This window comes from Aethalodelphis obliquidens, unplaced genomic scaffold (genome assembly GCF_003676395.1).
Source record: "Aethalodelphis obliquidens isolate GAN/ISIS:26980383/991018 unplaced genomic scaffold, ASM367639v1 scaffold5, whole genome shotgun sequence".
In the NCBI taxonomy this organism is placed as follows: Eukaryota; Metazoa; Chordata; class Mammalia; order Artiodactyla; family Delphinidae; genus Aethalodelphis; species Aethalodelphis obliquidens.
This window is the reverse complement of record NW_020837949.1, coordinates 46488237-46504788: the sequence shown is the minus strand read 5'-3', so window position 1 is coordinate 46504788 and position 16552 is coordinate 46488237. Positions and strand designations below refer to the sequence as shown.

The window sequence follows — 16552 nt, the reverse complement described above, 5'->3', positions numbered from 1 at the left end:
TGTGGCGAGGAAGATCTGATTTTCCTCTCCAGTAAGCTGCTGTTTATTTGAAAGACACCACCGCAGTTTGCTAGCAGATTTTTTGGATGTGCCTCTTCAGGAACCATCTGCTTTGCCTGGTCCTGTCTGTTTTCCACTGAAAGAAAGTGACAGCCAGCCACGCCAGTCAGCCCCCACTGAGTCTGTGCTGAGCCCAGCTTCTAAGGCGAGCTTGGACCGGGGCAGATGTAAATAAGCAGGGCGAGCACTGCTACTTCTGGTGGTTACTAATCCTTAATTAAACTGGAATGGCCCCCTTCGTCCCCCTGTTGTCCAGTGTTAGCAGAAAGCAAAGGAACCTCAGGTTGACTGACTGGGCTTCGGCTTTGGCGACGGGGATGCACCAGAAAGCACTGAAATGAGGAGAGCAGAGGATGGCAGGCGGTTCTGTTGGCAGACAGGGGAGGATCTTAATTGATTTGCTAATTAAGCTTTAGAGCCTAGGAGAACCTTCCTCAGAATCATGTCAGATGAGCAGCTGGCTCATGAAAAAAATCATTTGCCATTTTCTTTTTATAACTCCAGAGTCTCCAAAGCACCTGTTTATTCTTTTGCAAATAATTGATTTGGGAAATGGTGGGGTTTCTGGTTGTTTACATTTCAACAAAAGAGAGAGAGAGAACTTGGGTTCCAACTTTCAGAGTTTGTTCCCGTCTAGGCAAAAGCCGTTCCTTACTCTGTTTGCCAAATCTGTTGAAAAGTAATTTAGAATAGAAAATCTGGAAGCTGACCTTCCTAGCCATGACAAATCAGGGGATGAATTGTAAAATAAATCTCTGAAGTGGTGTTTATATTTCTGAATTGGAGAGTGATGTCACCATAAAGGCAATCTGTTACAACTGCAGGCAACACACTAGAACATTTCCAGGAAAAGAGGTGAGTAGGAAGTGACTCTTGTGTAGTTGGGATGAGAATTTAGATCCTGGGTGTTGGAATTGACATTCACCGATTTCTGCCCTCCGCCACAAGGGAAGTTGGGTCACTGGAAACTGATATTTCTAGATGATAGTCCCATAAGGAAATTTACACGACAAAATATGTCCTTTCTTGTAGATCATTTTGTATTTATTTATTAAGATTAAATTTTGGAGGAAATTAATAATCAGATTAATAATCACTTTGAGTGAGGCACCCAGTATACTTTTACCTTTTTAGGAAAAGGTAAATAAAGAAAATGTTGAAAGAGAAAGTCCAAACTCAGTGAAAGGTTTGATGGACAGGTGTTGGTGGTGTGGGTTTCTTAGATGCTGATGATGCCGTGTTTGGCTTTCCTGGAGGACACTCCGAATACGGGGTCTGGTCATTTGCCAGGGGTCGCTCATTTTGTTACTGGATTTGTGAAGTAACTTGGTACGCCTCCATCTGTTTCTCTCTGACCTGTATTGACAAGTGGAATTACCAAGTCTCAGTCTTGCCAGAAATTCCATTTCCCTTAAGGGCAGGTCAGTGGACTGCTGCCATGGAGACAGTAACTAGAAAAGAGGTGGCAGAAGCTTGAGTGCATTGACTGAGAATGTCCGCGGCACCTGTCTGCTTCGGTAGTGGCACGTCTTGAAGGTTTTAATGAGTGAAATGGGTAGGTTTCCTAATACTTCTCAAATCCAGACAGCCCAGCATTTCATTTTCCAGAGTACTTAAAACTCCATCCGCCCGTTTATTTTATTGCTCATTTCCTAATGAATCCAGAGAGACTGTGTTACCTGTAAATCTGAGAATATTAACAGTATAAATTGGCAAAAAGATATTACCTACCCCATCAGATTTGAGCTGTTTCCAGATTTACCTCCTGTCAAGATGGTTAGCAGTGAACTTGATTTTAATAACTGCAGATGAGGTGGGGAGAGGGGAGGGTGCAAAAAAAAAATGTTGTGGTTGTTAGCCAATAGGGATCTGATTTCTTTCTGATTCTTTAATTGATTTTTAAAACATTATGATCTGTAAGGGCCACCGTTTCATGTATTTAATTAAAATGGTCATGCCCAGTGTCATTTCTTTCTTTTTTTTTTTTTAATTTATTTATTTTTGGCTGTGTTGGGTCTTCGTTTCTGTGCGAGGGCTTTCTCTAGTTGTGGTAAGCGGGGGCCACTCTTCATCGCGGTGCGCGGGCCTCTCACTGTCGCGGCCTCTCTTGTTGCGGAACGCAAGCTCCAGACGCGCAGGCTCAGTAGTTGTGGCTCACGGGCCCAGTTGCTCCGCGGCATGTGGGATCTTCCCAGACCAGGGCTCGAACCCATATCCCCTGCACTGACAGGCAGATTCTCAAACACTGCGCCACCAGGGAAGCCCCCAGTGTCATTTCTTTTATGAAACTTATTTCAGAATTTATTCCGTAGATGGATTGTCTACTGACCTCCAAAACTGGTGCTGTAAGCAATGTAAGAATAACAGGATTTAACATTGGTTCAGACATTTGCAGTTCGTAAACAGATTACACGCATATGAAATAGTTTCCCATTTTATCCTCAGAACAACTTTGCCAGGTACATAGGGCAGGAATCATTATCCCCACTTTATTGAAAAAGTCACAATAGCAGAATGAGGAATCAGACCCACACTTCCTAACTTCAAATTCAAAGCTTCTTAAATCTATGGAGCAGCTGGGCCTCATTCTGTTCTTATTGCCCTTATTGCCTTAAGCAAACACCCTTGCTTTTGACCATCCTAAGTCAATTGATAGTAAGAATCCCTTAATATTTACGTGATGTGCTTTTGAAAATACACTGCTATCAATAGCTCTAATAACTAAACTGCCTTGTAAACGATACCCAACTGAATCAAATATATGTGACAACAATATTTTCAATAGCACATTTATTAAGTAAATTTGGCTTGCTGGATTAAATTGTATTTATGCTTTACTGGAGAAAAATCATCTGTACTCTTGATACAATACAAGCACATTTAAGAACATATTATAGTTTACCATTATTCATTTCACTATTTTTTATAATAGCAAACATCAGAAAACAGCCTAAATGCCCATCAGTTGGGAATTGCTTATATGAATTATGGTACACCGATGTACAGGAATATTATGCAACCACAGAAAAGAATGAGGATGCTCTCATATGGACCAGTTTGAAAAGATTACCCAGAGTTATCAGATGCAAAACCAAATATACTATAGTATGGGCAGTATGGTTTCATTTGTGTAAACCAGAAAAAAAGATTTTACACATTTTTTTCTTGCAAAATCATAGAACATCCCTTGAAGGATGCAAGAGCTAGTATCAGGGTTGCCAGTGTGGAGGGGACGGGGGTGTCTAAGATGTAAGGGAGGGAAGGAGACTCCTGCTGCTATTTCATACTCTTTGAATTTTGAATCATGATAAATGCAGGATCCCATTCAGAAAATTAAATAAGAAAGCAAAATTCATCATGTCCTAAATTCACATACGTTAAAGCAAACCCTCCGTAAAACCTCTTCTCACACACACACATATACAGTTCCAGCCCTCTGGACTCACACTGTTTTCCCATCCCTTCTCACTGGCCCCCTTCCCCATCCTGATAGCTCTTTTTATTCTTTCATTTCTCCTTTGGATTGTTAGCAAAGAGTCTGTATTTAGAAGCCTTTTGCTGAAGGTTGGGGGCTAGAAGATAGTACTTATAGCACAGAACTAAATCAGCAAATAAAGCCTACGGCATGACTGTCCCTGGAAATGGGGTGACTGTTGCTCCCTCCCTGATCTTGGCCCCTGACCACCTATAGACCCCTCAGCAGCGCTCCCCTAGGGTTTTGTCCAGCCCTCCCCCCATTTTTCATGCCCTTCCACCCCACCCCACTCTCCTTTCTCAAGCTGCCCCAGGCCAGCTCCCAGATTCCTCTTGCTTTCCTACAGCAGCGAGGAAACCTTTTTTGTTTTTGCTCGTCTTGCTGTGAAACCAAGAGAGAGACCTTTTCTGGAGTGAAGGGCTCTGTCCTCCTATATAGATGAGTGTTTCAGAGAGGAATGATCTCCAACCTCCACCCCACCATTTTTTTCTTTTAGAAAGAATTATTTTCTTTACGTCCAGGGTGAATCTTTCGTCTTTTATTTCACTGTTTCCACCATAGGGATCAGCTGGCCTGCAAGATATCTTTGCCTAATACCATGTTACATTTTTCTCCATACTCCTGGAGCAACAGGAAGTGCCCCCCCCACCCCGCACCGCCCCAGGGCACAAATCTCCAGGCCTCACTTACTGAGAAGCCTCAACAGTGGATTCAGCTCATCCTGAGTGGTTCTCCCCACCAGTCCCATGATGGCCCCCAATGGCTGGTGCCCCTTGGTGACTTTTCACTCATCAGAGTGTTGCTCTTGCTGTTGTTTTCATCCTGGAAACCATCTGATTGGCTTTGTCTACAGGACAGAGTTCAGATTCCTCAGCAGGACGTTTGCAGCCCATCTAAGCCCAGGCTCCCCTGGATGCAGAGCCTGAGGCAAGGGCTTGGTGCATTGGTAATTTGGGATGGCAGCCAGGGAGCAGGAGGGAGAGCGAAACAGACAAGGAGAGAAGCCAGTCGAAATGCCGATTATTGAGTTGGGCACCTTCCAAGGAGCCATGTAGAACTGCTCCTGGGAGGAACTGAAAGGGGGGTGGTATTTGCCCACCACCCCCTGACCTCTGTTGGCTGAGGGATGCTTGTGAGCTGTTAAGTCCCTTAAACACCAGGCTGTGCCTGCAGAGAACCAGGTGGGTGCCCAAGGGCAGGGAGTGAGAGATCATGGTGAGGACAGATGCTGTCGGACTGCCGGAAGGTGAGAGCCACAGCGATGCCCGGGGTCGATGGTGGGCCAGACGATGCCCACTGCAGTCCGGCCCCGCCTTTCCCAGCCTGTCTCCAGAGGCTGGCCTCCCTCGCCGGCCTGTGGTCTACAGATGTTCCTGTGCCCCTCGCCTCCCCTCCCTCTGTGCCCCGTCTGACATGCCTTCCCTCTCCTGTTATCTTCAGCTTTCTGTTCACCCTTTAGAGACAAGCACAGCCTCCCTAATAAAACCTGCTGGGACCCGCCCTCCCTCGCCGACTCTAAAGGATTGATCTCATCTCACCGCTATCTCACCACTTTCACAACAAAAAACTTTTTATTGAAGTATAGTTGATTTGCAATGTTGTGTTAGCTTCAGGTGTACTGCAAAGTGATTCAAATATATATATTCTTTTTCAGATTCTTTTCCGTTATAGGTTATTACAAGATACTGACTATAGTTCCCTGTGCCATATAGTAGTTCCTTGTTTTTCCATTTTATATATAGTAGTGTGTGTCTGTTAATCCCAAACTCCTAATTTACCCCTCTCCCCTTCCCCTTTTGTAACCATAAGTTTGTTTTCTGTGTTTGTGAATCTGTTTCTGTTTTGTAAGTAAGTTCATTTGTATCGGTTTTTTAGCCTAATATTTTGCACATAATCTTTAAGATAATTTAACATGCTGTGTCTTAGGTAATTATTGAAATCAATGGTTCTCAGTGTCTCCCTCAGTGACTGGCAACATCACATTCCCCAAGAGACTGATTAGAAATTCACCTGCTGGGCCCCGACCCCAGCACTACTGGGTCAGGACCTCTGGAGCAGCACCTGCCAGCTGCTGTATGACCAAGCCTCCAGGTGGCTCCGGTGCACGCCTAAGTTTGAGAACCCCTGGTTTAGACGCTCCTCTCTTCCTCTAGAGGTTGACTAGTTGGAGGCCCAGGTCACTCCTTGGTTTACATCTTAACTCTAAAGCCCAACCCATGAAGGACTCAACAGAGTAAACACTGTTGAATAAACAGATGGATACTTTTCAAAATGGAACAGATTGGTTCACACTCACCCTAAGGAACAGCGTATCTCGAATACACCAAGATGGTGCATCAGTATCTCCCACCATTTTCTCTCAGGGCGTCTCCTTCCACCCCTGGGCTAAACTCTGACCTGCTGTGGCATCCTGAGAGGCTAGAGCCTGGAGCAGGAGGGTCTTGGAGACCATCTTGTGCATCCCCTTTGTTCTACACAACAGGAGACTAAGGCGTCCAGCTCGTTTGTCTGGAGTATTTCAGAGACATCTAGAGGTCACAGAGGCTTGGATAGAAAAAAATGCTTTAAAGCAACCGGCCGCTTAGAAGTTCTCTTAAAGTTAAAAGATCTTTGAGGAGCACAAGTTATATGTCCAGGACTCCTGTGTGAATGATTGAAAAGTGAAAAATGAATTCAGGTTGCAGTTAGTCTTAAAGGTATCCCAGCAGTCAGGGCCCAGCAAGAAATAGAAGACACATTCACTGGGATTTTTGAAGAGAATTTGATTAACAAGGGATCTTTCCGAGGGACTGGTGATGGTGGGAGCTGTTACCTCCCCAGTGCTGAAGGGACTATGGGAAGGCACTGGGTTTCTGGGGTCTTATGAGAGCTGGAGGGGAGAGGAGGGGGCTGCCACAGAAGGGGGAGACTGCAGGAGAAGGGCTTCTGTAGGTAGGGAGCTCACATAAAAAGGGAACTCCCACAGGAGGGGACTCTCATAGAGAGAGACCCTCACGGTCAAGCAAGGGTGCAACCCTTAGGTGCTGCGCCACTCAGGCGGGAAGGGGCAGGGGAAGAAGTATCTCAGCTTCTCTCTCCTCCCACCCTTTGATCCCTTGCCTGCATCTCCCATTGGACAAATCCAACCAGCAGCCAGAGGACAAGGGAGCCAGGGTTACAGTCCATAGGAGTCAGTCTCCCCACCATAGGCGAGGAGGGAATGAATTGGGGGGATGGGATGTGGCAGAGAATAACCAATGCAAGGAACAAATAGAATAAAAGTGTGTTAGCCTTGTTCTAATTCGTGTAGAACGTTCAGTCACCAGATTCAGAAGCCACGATTGGCATTAATGCAAAATGACGAGGTAGCCCTTTTTGTGGGTGGGCTCCACCACTGTGCCATTATGGAAGGGGTCTTGGTCCTAGAGGGACCTCCTCTAGGAGGAGGTCTCCTCCTTTAGGAAGACTCCCTCCTAGAGGGAGAGGCTTTGTAACTTCATTCAGGACAGTTAATTCAAGCATGGTGTCACCCATTGCCCTTCCCCGAGCAGAGATGCGGCATCCATTTGCCAAAGGAGGAGCCTGCATTGTTCACATAGAAAGCGTCCAGGGGCTGAAAAAGATACAGTCACATTACAGGGTCTGGAGAACCTGTAGATTTGTTCTGCAGGAGGTCTCTTGGAAATAATATGTAACTGACATAACCAGTCTTTTCTCAGGAGAAAGGATAAATGAAGATGAGCATAATTTAGCTAGTAAAAGTGACAGGTACAGGGCTTCCCTGGTGGCGCAGTGGTTGAGAGTCCGCCTGCCGATGCAGGGGACACGGGTTCGTGCCCCGGTCCGGGAAGATCCTACATGCCGCGGAGCGGCTGGGCCCGTGAGCCATGGCCGCTGAGCCTGCGCGTCCGGAGCCTGTGCTCCGCAACGGGAGAGGCCACAACAGTGAGAGGCCCGCGGACCGCAAAAAAAAAAAAGTGACAGGTACAGTAATGACTCTGATCATCCATCTTCCTACTCACACACACGGTGTCATAAAATGCTATAAGAATGGATTGGAACTTAGATTACATTTGCTCATGAAACCAGGTTTTACCAAGAGTTATTTAAATCAGAATCCCCTAAGGGTGTGGAATTCATCATGCAGTGTGGAAAAGAGCTGATTTGGCTTGGTCAGTGGTCCTCAAACCGGCTTCGGGTTAGAGTCACCCTAGGAGCTTTTTAAAGAAAGACACATGTTAACCCCTCCTGACTTACTAAATCAAAGCCTCTACTGGTGAAGCTCAAGCATCTCTGTTTTTAAGGTTCCCCAGGTGATTCTAAAATTCTCAGCCCCTGGTTAGATGAAAGGTCGGTTGGGGAAGTAAAGGTTGTCAGATACTTGGGAGCATTTTCTTTTAAGGACTCCTGTCCCTCTTTCTCTAACGCCTCTTATATTTCTGAGACTTTTTTTTTTTTTTCTTTTTATGGTACGTGGGCCTCTCACTGCTGTGGCCTCTCCCGTTGCGGAGCACAGGCTCCGGACGCGCAGGCTCAGCGGCCATGGCTCACGGGCCCAGCCGCTCCGCGGCATGTGGGATCTTCCCGGACCGGGGCACGAACCCTAGTCCCCTGCATCGGCAGGCGGACTCTCAACCACTGCACCACCAGGGAAGCCCCCTGAGACTCTTTTATGTCCTAATTTAGGCACTGGCATTCTTTCTCACCTTTACCTCCACACAGAAAGTTCTCCATGTAAACATTCTTAAGAGAGTAAACTCTGGTGGTTCTGGTTACCTGAGTTGGTTCAAAGGTTTGCTTTGCTCCTTTTTTCCTGGGTCCTTTCCCCAGATTATTGGCTAAAATTTAAATGATGGGGGAAGTTAAATGTAGTAGGATTAAGAGAATTTAATGAAGAGACAAGAAAAAGTCAGTATCTCTTCTTTACGGGCTGGTGGGTGGTTTTCTTAATGACAAAGTTTATAGGACTAGGATTCTCAACCTTACCTGCCCACCGGGGAGTTTTCAAAAATACCAGTGCCTGGGCCACACCCCCAGAAAACAGATTTAACTACTCGGGATAAGGGCAGAGTATCTGGTGTTTATATTCTCTGGGTGATTCTGATATGCAGGTAAAGCTGAGAACCCATGCTATGGAGGAATAACTAAAAATGAGTTAGGTTGTTCTATACACCAGATTTATCTTTATCAGAAAGCTTCTCTTTTTTACCAGTAACCTGCTATCAGTGGTCTCAAGGTTAGAGCTTTACAGGAACAAAAAGGAAAGTTATCCTAATACATTCAGTATGTGTCAGAGTAAGACGGTCCAAACAAACCTTCCTCATTCATCCCCATCAAAAATCTCTGGAAAACAGCGCGATGCACCCCTTGCTGAAGTATTTTCTATGCAGGCAGTGCCATCTAGTGGCTGAAAGAAGGGTTACATGCTGACTGCAATCTCAAAGGACCACACTTAACAGATGTGGGAGTAAATGAGCAAGAACAAATGTTCGGCCAAGAATCCACTGAATCGTCCCCATTTCCTCAGGTTTTATAGCACAGATCAGGCTATGCAGTGGCTAGGGGGTGTCTGTTATGTGGTTCGGGCTCATTCTTTGTGTAAGCAGGTGGGCAGTTCCTCCAGCTTGGGGCGTTTAGGTATAAAAATGGTCCCAATGACCTGATTCACTGAAATTCTGGTCCTGGGTCACTCAAATTTTTTGGCCTCGGGGCCCTTTTATACTCTTTCAAATTCCTGGGGATCCCAAAAAGCTTTTGTTTATGTGAGTTATATCTACTGATATTTACTGCATTAGAAAGTAAAACTGAGAAAACATTTAATTCTTTTAAACATAACAGTAATAAAGTCATTCTGTATTCGTGTAAATAACATATTTTTGTGAAAAATAACCCCATTCTCCAAAACAAAAAAGAATTAGTGAGAATATTGGCGTTGTTTTACATTTTGTAAATCTCTTAAGTGTCTGGCTTAATAGACAACATCTGGATTCTCACTCCTGCTTCTGTATTCAATCTGTGGTGATATATTATTTCTTTGAAGTGTAGGAAAAAGCTCTGGCCTCAAACAGATAAGTCATTGGGAAAAGGAAGAATGTTTTTACAGACTTTTTAGGTAAATTTGAATTTTTAAATTTTTTTAATAATAGAACAAAGCTTAACAAATGGTAGTTTCTTAAAGGTTACTTACAACGTCAATGGGTTGGAAAAGGCAATTGATAAAAATAGTTTTGACATTACGGGCTCTCTGAGAGGATCTTGGGGTCCCCCAAACATTGGTGGACCACACTTGGAGAACTGCTGCTCTAGGCAGACGTTTGATGGACAGAAAGCACACCTTTTAAAGTTTATATCTGTACGTCTCCAGGGAGGTGTTTGGGAGGAGTTATTATGCCACTTTTATCACCTTTGACTGTGGGAGGTAAATGATTCTGTCGCCTGGGACTGCCGTCCACCTTTGGAGACCGCAGGGGTTGCCCTGATTATGGACTCAGAGTTCTTCCCAATGGCTGTCCCTGGGGGTGGGCAACAGCACTGATTCTGGGGCCTCTGTCATTTGAAAACAGCTTTCCAGGTAATTCTGATGCATATTCCAATAAAGAGCCACCGACCTGCTCTTATTGCCTTCCCTGTACAGATGAGAAGCTGAGACCCAGAGCTCAAGGTGACATGGTGACAATGAGCTCCGGCAGGACAAGACACCATTTTAGGGATTCCATTATTTTCTTTCCTTGGCCTGGCACAGGGTGTCGGCCTCTTTCTTACTCTTCCAGTGCCTCTCCTTCCACTAGCTTTGCGTCTGTCTCATCAGGACTTACCACTCTTCCCACCTCCACCCCACAGTGAGTCGCTGTCATTTTTGCCACCTAGAGCCATGCACCCTCTATTGGAAATGGCACCCAGAGCCACTCAGTTTATGTCCTTCTCAGTTTATGTCCTTCTTTGCTCCCAGAGGTGGACTGGTGGTTCAAGGCTGATCCAAGGGGTCACATGTCCATGGCCACTCTGGTTGGTTCAAGGGTTGGCATGCGGTCATCAGAACCCATGAAACCAATAGCCTTGCACTGTGAATTCCCGGAAGAAGGCCCTTCTGCCCTTTTTCTGCTGGGCTGGATCCAACAGGAAGCAGAGTCTGGGTGGCTAAAGCCTTCTAGCCACCACATAGAGTCTGAGAAAGTGTAGCCTGGAAGTGGAGAGAAAGAAACTGAGTCCCGAGGACTCAATCTGAGCTGCCTCTGGGGCCCGCTGTGCTCTGCTGCCTGTTTCAGTGGTTACCAAGTCATTCCTGCTTAGCTCTTGAGCCGAGCAACGGGAATGTCTGTGTTGAGTTTAGGTGTCTGCGTCTTTACAACCAGAAGAGCTCTAACTCACACCACCCCCATCCCCTGTCCTCCACACTTTCATCCTGCACTCACTGCTTGTCACCATTATGGAGAAAGCTCACTAGTCACATTCAGGGTCCATTTTCATTTTGATCGAATCACCCTCACTATCCTTCTTTTACATGGTAACATCAAATCAGAAAAAGGGACATCTAGTGTTTACTGAAATGGGTAGGAATGTGGTGCCTGGATTACCAGGCAGACTGAGAGATAACCCCAAAGCCACCTCCGGAGTACATCTCTCCATCTCTTGCCCGCAGCTCTGAAGAAGTGGGTTTGTAGATTTCTTAATAATGACATGCACTTACATAAGATTATGGCAATCAGTTAAAGAGTCCTAGTGAACTCTGATAAACCAGACTTTTATCTGCTCTTGATTTTGCCAGGAAATTGTTTTTAACAGAATGAGGAGAAACATAGCCCCATCTGCAGTATTGGATCTGCCCAGAGAGCCTCTGTTGAACACGAGACCTCCCAGATTATCAGTAAAACAGAGGATATGAATTGGAAACGTGCAGACCCTGAGGAAAGAAAGGTCAAAGTTCCAATCTGTAGTCTTGATTTATTTTTTAAAGTACTTTATTTATTTATTTAGGCTGCGCCAGGTCTTAGTTGCAACATGCGGGATTTTTTTTTTTTTTTTTTTAGTTGCAGCATGTGGACTTCTTAGTTGCGGCACATGCTTAGTTTTTCTGAATAATTTCCATTGTTATTAATGGATGTGAGATTGTCAAAGCTACAGCTTAGGTGATTTGTGTCTGTTGCCTCTGGAACAGGTTGCAGAACTGGCATTACTCATTCCTCAATAATGAAATGTCTGGCTGGATTTTATGACAATAGTTTGTAAATGTCCCGATTGGGTTTGTCTCTCTTTATAGATAATCACTTTGAAGTTTCCGCAAAGCTAGTAATTCACTTTGTACCTAGTCCCCATTTATGTCGCTAATGGTGTCTAGCCTTCAGAAGAATAAGTTAAAGTTTAAAAATGCAACTTTTATTGCTCTCATGTGACTTGGTGGCTTAAAATAATTATTAAGAAGTCAAATCACTGTCATGTGCCACAGATCCTCCTTTAATGCTCATGTTGAGAGTCAGAAATAAGCTTCAGAATGGGGAGCGATCGATGTCCCAGCATGCACTTAACAGAGTGGGGCTAGTTATAGTTTATCACCGTTTACATAAATTCCATGTAAAACAATTCAGGATATAAAATAATTCTAATATTTTTAATCTTGAATGATTATAGGACATTTATAGTTACCAAAAAACTTTACATTTATCAAGCATGGCATAGTTTTTAATCCATTTTAAAGTTACATTATTTCATTCAGCTTCATAACAATCTTTAAGTTTTGAGTTCCTATGCTTTATCAGTAAAATAGCAAAAAAAAAAAAAAAAACCACCAACAACACCCTAGGCGTGGGGAGGCCCAGGGATGGCCCAGGGTCATAGAACTAGCAACTTGCAGGTTGTATCACTAAGAACTATTAATTAGAACGTGGCTTGGTTGACTTCAAAGCTGCTGTCCTTTCTACTCTACACACTGACAAAGTAAATTAACTTGCTTTGTGTCTAATTTGAAAGCTGCTAAACAAAGCATTATATTGGGAATTGTTTCCCTCTTCAAATGTCAGTCCTCCTGTCTCTCTGTGGCGTGATTCTAATCATCAGCTGCTCTTGACTAATTGGTTCTTAGGAAGAAATACGCCTGGCTGAGGGAGTTCCTTAAGAAGACAAGTCGTTCATTACAGACAGATACGCCTGCCTCTGTGATTTCTGTTCGAAAATCCCTCTGTGTATCTTTAGCCTGGAGCTATGTGAATTTTAAAGGGATTCGGCAATATTGTCAAGCTCTGTATGTGGACCTCCCCGAAATCCCAAAGTGACAAGTATGAGATACATGCTTCAGCAGCAAGCCTGCATCCCACATCTTCACATCGTGACGAAATAAATAGGGACGAGAGGAAATTGAAGCCATAGTTACCCTCATGAATGTTTGGAAGTAACGCATGACCCAGTTCCCCCAGCTTTGAAACACTGGTTGAACTCTGGGATTGTAAAATGATATACACAGAGTTTTTAATTTACTGGATTTTTTCTTCCTCCAGTAAATTAAGTGTAAAAATCAACCAGGTGACAAGAAAAGGAACACTAGCATTTATTGAGCATCTGTCATGCAGCAGGTGCTGGAGGGGGTGCTTTGCGTGTTCCATCCTCACAGTAGCTCTGGGAGGGAGGAATTGGGGTGACTGAAGTAACTTATTCATGACCACCCAGCTGACAGGTGAACTGGAACCCAACCCCTGGCTGACTTGACGTGGAAGCCCCTTCAAGAGCTCCTGACTACTTGAGAGTAACCTTCTTGGAGTTATATACAGGGACTTTGATGACCTTGTCCCTTTGCCCTGTCACCCTGCACACACATGCACACATCTCTTTGCCCTTATCCACTTCCTCTCCCGAGCTGTGTCCAAGAGGCCAGCACATATGAACCATTACCATTTCCTAAGCACACCAGCTGGCTTCATGCCCCTCAGCCTTTACCCAGCCTCCTCCAGCTTTCTGCAGTGGTCCCCCTCTCCTCTCGGCCAGCCCTCTGCCCTGATGTAAGGGACTCTACCTATCTTTTTAGATCAGGCTCAGGCATTTTCTGACCTACAAAGTCTTCCCTAACCTCACCCAAACCTTCCTGGACATGCCTTCCTTTGGCCACCTCACTGTCACTAGATTTAACTCTGTTTGCACTTAGCACACTGCACTGGAGAGTTTATTCATTCATTCTTAACTATCAATAATTAATAACAAGTAAATATCCATTGTATACCTAATCTGTGTCAAGCACTGTTCTTCTCAAGGCTGGCCAATTACAGTGACTAGCTCAGGATAGGCCCGTGTCACAAGCACAGTAAGTGAGCCCCTGGGTCTTTGCTAAAAAAATAAGGAAGAGGCTCTTCCTTTCTTAAGTGGATCTTTTGAGCTTTTTTTTCCTAGTGCCGATTTGGGTAGAGTTTCTGTTTTCTGTTGTCAAGAGCTCTAATGGAGTCACAAAGGAAAGAGGCCCATGCCTGGTAGAGAAGGATCTTCTAGAAAAGGGAAGACATGGGGCTTCCCTGGTGGCGCAGTGGTTAAGAATCTGCCTGCCAATGCAGGGGACACGGGGTCGAGCCCTGGTCCGGGAAGATCCCACATGCCACGGAGCAACTAAGCCCGTGCGCCACAACTACTGAGCCTGCGCTCTAGAGCCCGTGAGCCCCAAGTACTGAATCCGCGTGCCACAACTACTGAAGCCTGCACGCCTAGAGCCCGCGCTCTGCAACAAGAGAAGCCATCGTAATGAGAAGCCTGCGCACCTCAACGAAGAGTAACCCCCGCTCGCCACAACTAGAGAAAGCCTGCCTGCAGCAACAAAGACCCAATGCAGCCAAAAATAAATAAATAAAATAGAAAAGGGAGGACAGTGGGCAGAGCCTAGTGACAGGGTTGTAAAGAGGAAGGCCCTCGGCAGACAAGAGAGCCAGGTAGGGGAAGGGAGGCTGATGAGTTAAGTGAGCTGGAGAAGGGCCATGTAAAGCAGGCTGAAAAGTTTGGACTTTATACCTGAAAGCTTGAGGAGTTTCCAGAGATGTAAGTTCTAGAAAGATGAATTGATGCCAGCAAGGAACATCTTAGGTGTTCTCTGAATATCCACTGCTTTTTTTTTTTTTTTTTTTTTGGCGATACGCGGGCCTCTCACTGTTGTGGCCTCTCCCGCTGCGGAGAACAGGCTCTGGACGCACAGGCTCAGCGGCCATGGCTCACGGACCCAGCCGCTCCGCGGCATATGGGATCTTCACGGACCGGAGCACGAACCCGTGTCCCCTGCATCGGCAGGCAGACTCTCAACCACTGAGCCACCAGGGAAGCCCCTATCCACTGCTTTTGTGTGACACGTTTCCTTCTCTTCTGAAGCTCTCTGCGGTGCCCTCTGAAGGGCACGTCTCCTCACACAAAAGGTGCAGCTCAGTGGTTAAGTGCATGGGCTCCGGGGCCAGTGGCTGTGTGGCCCTTGACAAGCATGTATACTCCCTGTGTCTCGGTTTCCTCCTGTGAAAATAATCATAACCGCCTCCCAGAAGGGTTGTGCCTGGTGACTAAGTTAATGGCAGGCACAGCCCCAGGAGCAGTGCCTGCCAGATGATGTGTCCTTACGTAAGGCTAGCCTTTGGTTCTCTCTTCACTGTGACCCCTGAACCGGGTCACTGCTCACCGTGGGCTCCACAACCAGAAATGCTCCCCCTCCTAAGGCATCTGCACCCCTACATCTCTGTGATTAGCTCAGGATAGGCCAGTGTCACAAGCACAGTAAGTGAGCCCCTGGGTCTTTAAGCCTGCTGGATCCCAGGCTTCCCTCATCCCCTCTGACAACACCCAGTGCCTGGCACAGAGCAAATTCTCAACCAAGGCAGGGACTGTGGAACTCTCCTGAGCCCCCCTTTCCTGCCTTGCTCCCCAACCCCCAATCTGTCCCACCTGCGCCTTCTTGAGAGCCGGGTTGTGCACTGCTGTAAGTTGTTTCAGGCTGGTCTCCCTGCTAGTTAGGAACCATTCATGGTCAAGGGCAGCGCCTTACTTAGCTCTGCGCCGTCACAGGACTGACAGCCAAGGGACTGTTCTTACAAGACAGTCAATCAGTGTTTGCTGAGAGATGAAAGGAAGAGGAGGAAGGAAGGATGACAGAAAGAAGGAATTTTCCAAGTTGCTCATTGTCTGTGAAACGTTCTTCCTGTAACTTTTGAAACTAGAGGAAAATCCATTAGGTAGAGAACCTAGAAATGATTTAGCCTGAGCCATATGAAACTGTTGATATTTGATAGTTTTTTAACTACAAAAAAGGCAATTTCATGTGGCTCAAACTAATATCTGTTTTTTAAATGAATTTATTTATTTTATTTATTTATTTTTAGCTGCATTGGGTCTTCATTGCTGCGCAGGGCCTTTGTCTAGTTGCAGCGAGCGGGGGCTACTCTTCATTGAGGTGTGCAGGCTTCTCATTGCGGTGGCTTCTCTTGCGGAGCATGGGCTCTAGGCACACGGGCTTCAGTAGTTGTGGCACATGGGCTCAGTAGTTGTGGCTCACGGGCTCTAGAGCGCAGGCTCAGTAGTTGTGGTACATGGGCTTAGTTGCTCCACAGCATGTGGGATCTTCCCAGACCAGGGCTCGACCCCATGTCCCCCGCATTAGCAGGCGGATTCTTAACCACTGCGCCACCAGGGAAGTCCCTAATATCTATTTAATATGAGTGCCTTTGAACCCTGGTAAGTATAACACAGTAGTACTTGCTCTGCACGTACTCAGCACATCATGAATATTCATTAATAAGTCTACAACAAGGGCGCTGGTAGACTGAAGTCCTGAATCTGAAGGGCCACACAGGATGATTTATCAGAGTAATAGTATAGGTTTGGCGCTAGGTGGCAGTTCTTTTTACTTATTTATGTTTCACTTTCTTTTTTACTGATGTATAGTTGATGTACAATATCATATAAGTTACAGGTGTACAATATAGTGATTTACAATTTTTTTTTTGTTTTTTTGTCAATCCCAAACTCCCTAACTGGCAACTATTACACCGTGTGTGTGTGTGTGTGTGTGTGTGTGTGTGTGTGTGTGTGTGTGTG

The 16552-nt window shown here is 45.5% G+C and overlaps 1 protein-coding gene across 6 annotated transcripts in view; it reads left to right on the top strand.

Annotated features, from left to right (window-relative positions):
- Positions 1-16552, top strand: part of CHN2 (chimerin 2) — a 333762-nt gene that overhangs the window by 214315 nt on the left and 102895 nt on the right. The window lies entirely within an intron of this gene.